Below are 6,244 nucleotides of genomic sequence, written 5' to 3' on the forward strand. Positions count from 1 at the left end.
TTCAGATGGCATTTTACTATTGATTCAGGAGCAGTTATTCAAATGCCATAGATGAACAGAGCGAGTAGCAATCGTCGTTCCACAATGCACAGTATTGTAAAGACTGCAGTTCAACTGTTCACACAGAGTGCTTTACATTTGCTTTGGATACCTCCAAAATAAATGTTTAAAAAAGGGGGGAGGGGGTTTTGTATTCTATTAGAATCAGAAATTACTGTATTGATCCCCTGAGGGAAAATGTTAACTTTAAATATATAAAATAGAAACAAAGAATTAATGCTACAATTAAAAGAATCCAATAGTACCAGGAAAGTAATTCATTAGACACACACCACAGTATACTTGGGGTATTGATGTATGTGTGTGTGTGTGTGTGCGATTTGTTTTTGCAATTGTAAATTGATTCATGCACTCTTTTAGCCAGTAGGGGGAGTGAGTTAGCTGAAGCTCAGAGTGAGAAGACGGGGGCGGTGGGCCAGGCCACTATTCTGAAGGCATTACCATGACTCACCACTTAGCAATGAACCACAACCCATTATAATACGAGCTTCCACTCACACTGATCGTGGTGTGACACACATACTCCAAATATTACACATGGATCCAACACCGAATGAGTTCAGCCGTTTCCCTTTTTCCCCCCTTGGACTTTGTTGGGTCATTGCAGCCCGGGAACCTCCCTAAACGTTGGCCTCTAAAGCCTCTAATGGGACATTGTTTTACAACGCCATGCAGTAAATTTGATTTGATAGCAGCTGTTGTTGTTCGCTGCAGCTGCAAATGTAACTGACAAATGAAGAGCTGGTCAGAGAGAGAGAGAGAAACACGGGCGCCATTTACAGCCACAACAACACGACAGTAATGTGTGTTCCCATTAAGGCGTTTGCTGTGAGGCAGGAAGTATGCAGGAAAATGTAGAAGAAATATATGCTGATTGTTTGCCCTGGGAGTAGTTTTTACAGCAGCATGCTATCACTTCTGAAGCATTGAAACTGAGGGGGTGGGGGGGAGAGATGAATGGTTTCCGCTTAATTACAGAAATAGAAAGAATGAGAAACAAAGTGCAGCATGGGACAGAAGTAAGGATTAATTACAGATCTGTCAAATTAAGAGTGAAGCTCACCAGTGTAATCTCAGCTCAGGGGATTCTTCTATTTGGTGGTAATTATTTCTTCCTTTCTGCCTTCCTCATCTCCTCCTCTACATCAGAGCCAAGTGTCACATTTCCCTCATATCTGGACGCGGCCTTATTTTGTCCCATTAATTTAGACATTGCAGCCCCCGAGCGGCGCATAAGAGCTTTCATGAGCACTAGGCTATTTTGTCATTAAACTTTGATGCTGGTGTAATGAGTTAGTCATAAAGAAGAGGGCCAGGGCCGAGTGGCAGAAAAGCAAGAGAGAGAGAGCGAGAGAGAGAGAGAGATCCAGAGCCACTTGTACAGCCAGCGGCTGCTAAAGGCCATCAAGAGACAAAAGAGTTCTCAGTGACTAACACTTACATCCAAATCCTTCAAGAACAAGTCTACTGCACAGGGTAATAACCCCCGAAAGATTCAGACCATAAGTCTTTTGTGCTGTGTTTAAGCTCTTGGTAGCTTTATGTCTTTCAGTGGATACAAACTACAGCCGAGACCTAATATGGTTATAAAAAATATTGGATATTTATCATAACAGTGTACAGTAAGGAAAGTAACAAGTAACCTGGATTAAACAAAAAATTGTTAATCGTCTATGCGAAACGTAAAAGTTAAAAAAAAAGAAGAAGAAAAAAAACCATCTCCGGATGGGGACAAAAACGGAAGAGAACGCCGTGTTAAGAGGATTAGACTGATATAAAATTGAAAGAACATCAATCAAATCAGAAGCTGTATTTATAGCACCACCTGCAGGAGATGCCAAAGAGCAAACAGCAAATAGTGAATTATTATAAGTAAATTAATTTTAAAAAAATCTGTTATCTGAACATTGATTTACTATATGGAATTATTAGGTAAGATTGTAAGATTTATCCTCCATTAACTATGACAGTGACAATTCACCCTAAGAAAAATATTTATCTTAAAAAAAAGAATGACATACCAGATATCTGAAGGTATCAGTTATAGATATTAATAATTATTAATAAGTTCTGGATAGTTAGAGTTCTGGAAAACACACGACATCTTCTAAAAAGAAAACAACGCAGTCAAGCCATGTGTTGTGAACACAAGGACCCGAATGTCATCTCTAATTAAAATTAATTAATGACTGTTTTGCAGTACCGCTGCCGCTGTTGCTCAATTTAACGGTTAAATCTCACCCTCAATATAAATTCTATTGCCACTTAAATCGAATAAAGTGTTTCCGGGACCATAAACACCAGCTCCAGAAAATGTAATCCAAACTCATCTTTGAATTATGAGTCAGAGAGAAAAAAAAAGATTGGAGAAAGTAATGACTCACTCTCTTATTATTGTACCTCTAAATATTTTATCATCTCTCCACAAAGAACCTCAGCAACCAACACTGAAACGTTCCCACAAGTCGGCTCGGTAGCGTTCCCAAAGCTGGTTAATCATCCGTCTCCTTGAAGCACCTTCATCACATTACAAACCCTGTGTATGAATGTCGAAGCCTGTAGCACCTGTGATCACTCCACTGCGTACTTGGCACAGGGCTGATGTTTAGTCATGCCGTGATTGCATTAGACATGGACGCAGCATGAATACGGGAGTAGGCTGTGGCAGGAAAAGTCATCTTGGGGAGCAGCGAGTGAGGACAGCTTTATCTAGCCACAAGCACATTCCTTCATAATCACATTGCAGCGCAGCAAATTGATTGTGTCAGTGTAAATATTGTGCCACTCTGAGGGGACAAACAACGCGCCGGGCAATGGCCTTCTGTCAGCCTCCAAGAAAACCTGCATAGGATTAGACAAAGCATTAACTGTGCGACAGAGAGACTCTTTGTTTTGAACTTAGTGAATGGAATGTTCACGAAAAATAAATACAAATAATAATAGAAATAGCCTAGAAACAATTTTCACAGCCAACTAATCAGAAAGTGAGCAGAGCTTTAACACCAAAGGCACATTTAAATTGATAAAAAAAAAAATATAACTTTCACTTGAGTAGCCCTGTTCATGTTTCAACTAAACCAATCAACGCACACACACTGATGTCGAGATACTCTCACCAGTGGAGGTGCTGTTGGACTGAGAAGAGCCATTAGAAAATGCTGCAATATGTCGCTGCTAAAATTTGCTATTTTCTAACAGCAGAAATCTCACAGTGTAGTGTTTCTCCTGTCTTTTTCCCTGGTGTCAAAAATATCCCCAGACTGCAGACATTGTTGACCTACTTAAATAAACCACCGGTGACGACAATGCGATACTGAACTGCAGTAGAAAAACACAAAAACACAGACTCATCGGTGTGCAGCTGGTCAAAGTGAAAAGCTCTTATGGAGTATTAGGTTTGGGTTTTCAAGTATCAGTACAGTACTTGATAGAAGTATCGGTCCCAATATCAATGCATCCCAAATCTAAGGCAACAGCAGTAACCAACCCTGACACCATATGGCTTTCGTTACGTTTTTGCAGAACACATCAGCAGCCGACGAAACATTCCGAGCCCCAAAGGAATCATGGTCAACTCCGCCGAAACGTTTGCATCACTCTAACGTCTCTGCTGCTGATCCATGCTGTGTGCCTTCTGGCCGTGATGGTACTTGAAATTGGTGCAGCGCTTACGTAGGCCGCCATCTTGCATTTACACGAATCTCCCGCAACGCAAATACATATACGTGTTTCCCAGCGATAGCGTTAAGCAGCAAAGAAGCTAGAGAAACCTTACTTAGAGAAACTGTACTTTGAGGTGTTAGTAAAAGAAAGAAGAAGAAGAGACAAAGAGTCTTTCTCCTGCGGTGATCTTCTGACACACGGCACTTAAAGGATGATAGAGGGGACGTCCAGTAGATAAGAAGACTTACAGTATCCCTTTGTCAGGAGTGGAAGCTTTAACTGAATTGATTTAGTAATTATGTGGAAGAATGATTTAAAGTGAGGCGCAGTCTTATCTCTCTGAAAAGTGCTTACGGAGGCAGTTGGCTGCTATATTTACCACACGAGGAAAATCTGGAGTCAGATCAGCTTCGGAAAGACACAACAGCCCGGGTAGAAACAAAGTGTGTGTGTGTATGTGTGTTTGTGTATAGTGCTTCATTAAGCAAATCACTACATGTACTTCCGCCGTGTCCTTTCGTAAACAAACCTGCATTAAACCTGCTGACCTGCACGGTCATTACATATATATATATTTCACGTTTAACCCACACGTTTACATGTATGTTGATCTCAGGGGCCGTGTAGGAGACCATGCATAATACACACACTCACCCCCCCTCCCCTTCCTCCTCCGTCCTCCTCATCCTGCTTTGTAGAGAACCCAGCATGGATGTTGTAGCTGTTTTCACGCTTTGGCACATTTCCTCCCTGACATACTGGATAATGTAGACCAGGAGGGGAGAGTTGGGGGGGGGAGGTTTAGATGAGGAATCCAAGGTACCATATGGCCTCAGGCCTCTAGTTCATAAAGACATCACTAGTTTGGTGTTTCTCAAGCCGTGGCTCTTGATCTAAAAGTGGGATTAGATCATAGTGCTTGTACAGGATTTTTCAAAGTCCGTGGAAAAATACTTCAAACTGCTTTCACCTATGAAGTATTACTGTGCTACAACGACAATAGCTAAAGTGTTGCAGGATTTGGCAGGGCTTTCATAAGACATGAGACAGATGAGTCAGATGTGATAATGACAGTTGACAAAGGTTTTAAGATGTTTTAGCCAGGCATGTCATTACATGCTGCAGTAATTAAAATCCAACACTTTCTTTTTTAAATAATGGCATCTGTTTACTGTGTAAAATGCACTTTAATATCTTATTGTACTGCTATAAAAAATATATGTTTTTGTTATATATAATACATAGCCTAAAAGCCTGGATCCCACGCCACGGACTCAGTTAGGTCCCAAGTTTGATCATTTCAGATCCGCTGATCTCATTCATCCCCATGGTAATGTCTGTACACCAACACCCCAGTGCTGCAGCAGACGGAAAGTCTCTGTGATAATAGGCCTGTGTTATGGAGCACAGTTCCCGCTTACCATGGAAACACCTTTACATCTTATCACATGCCCCTTACATTTATCACCCAGGGCTGACATCTGACGTCGCCCTCACTCATCACCTTTCAGCTGACTACCGGCTGCATGAGGCTCCACAGCTGGAGACAAAGAGTGAAACCACGGGGGGGACTGTGTCTCATGTTGTCAACATCACTTTATCTCTCCCAGTCCTTGAACTCAAAACAGAGATACGGTTGAAGAACAACAGCGGCAGGAAAAAAAAAAAAAAAAAAAGGACCCAGAAACACTTATGACAGGCTGATTTAATGAGCTGCTCTGTTATTTAAATGGGAAAAATCCATGTTTGCGCTTTTGAAAGGGAAATGAGAGAAAGTGGGTTAACTGGAAAGAAAGGCATCAAAGAGCGTGCGATAATTTGGTCCCATTAGATGAGCACGCAGAAAAAACTGTCAGTGTTTACATGCACTCTGGATGGCTGTATCAGAGGGTATACATTTATTCATATGTGTTTTCACACTATCACATGAAGGGACAATGAATGGGCCAGAGAACAGAGCCGCTCAAAGAAGTGGTGCAGAAATAATCCAATTAATTACAAATCATTGCTTGCCACCTGACAGCAATCATGTAAAAGGTTTTCACGTCGACTTACGCTCGAAAGAAGGTGAGACCTTTAGCTTAGCAGGTTTGGCCAAATCAAATAAGGACAAATGTTAAAAAATATTTTGTTGTTGTTGTTGTTGTTGTTGTTTAAAAGCCAGCAAAGCCGCCATAGATCCTTCAATGTGGCAAGTTTGTTAACAAATAACAAAAGAAACACGTTAACAAAAACATGAAGAAAATAGCTGAATATTTAGCTTTAACTCTGATTGGAATTAGGCAATACTATAGGTAAAAATAACAAAATAATAATAGACAAAAAATATTAATTATTAGCCAAGGATAGCTAAATTATGTTAAAATAATAATAAAAAAAATGTTTTAAAAAAGCCTGACTTCTGTTTACAGAGAAATGGCCACATTTACCAAAAAACTGTTGCCGGTTCAAACGTAATGACTTTTCCCACCACGCTCACTCACATGGGATATACAGTAAGGCTGCTGTGGCTGCCACAGTA

The 6,244-nt window shown here is 40.7% G+C and overlaps 1 protein-coding gene and 1 long non-coding RNA gene across 15 annotated transcripts in view; one reads left to right on the forward strand and one right to left on the reverse strand.

Annotated features, from left to right (window-relative positions):
• LOC103380290 (coiled-coil domain-containing protein 136-like) overlaps positions 1–6,244 on the reverse strand; it is a 23,287-nt gene that overhangs the window by 14,114 nt on the left and 2,929 nt on the right. The window lies entirely within an intron of this gene.
• The window catches only part of LOC107988671 (uncharacterized), a 22,172-nt gene that overhangs the window by 8,979 nt on the left and 6,949 nt on the right, over positions 1–6,244 (forward strand). The gene's annotated exons all lie outside the window — the stretch shown is intronic.

The sequence above is a fragment of the Cynoglossus semilaevis genome, chromosome 6 (genome assembly GCF_000523025.1).
Source record: "Cynoglossus semilaevis isolate Cse_v1.0 chromosome 6, Cse_v1.0, whole genome shotgun sequence".
Taxonomy (NCBI): domain Eukaryota; kingdom Metazoa; phylum Chordata; class Actinopteri; order Pleuronectiformes; family Cynoglossidae; genus Cynoglossus; species Cynoglossus semilaevis.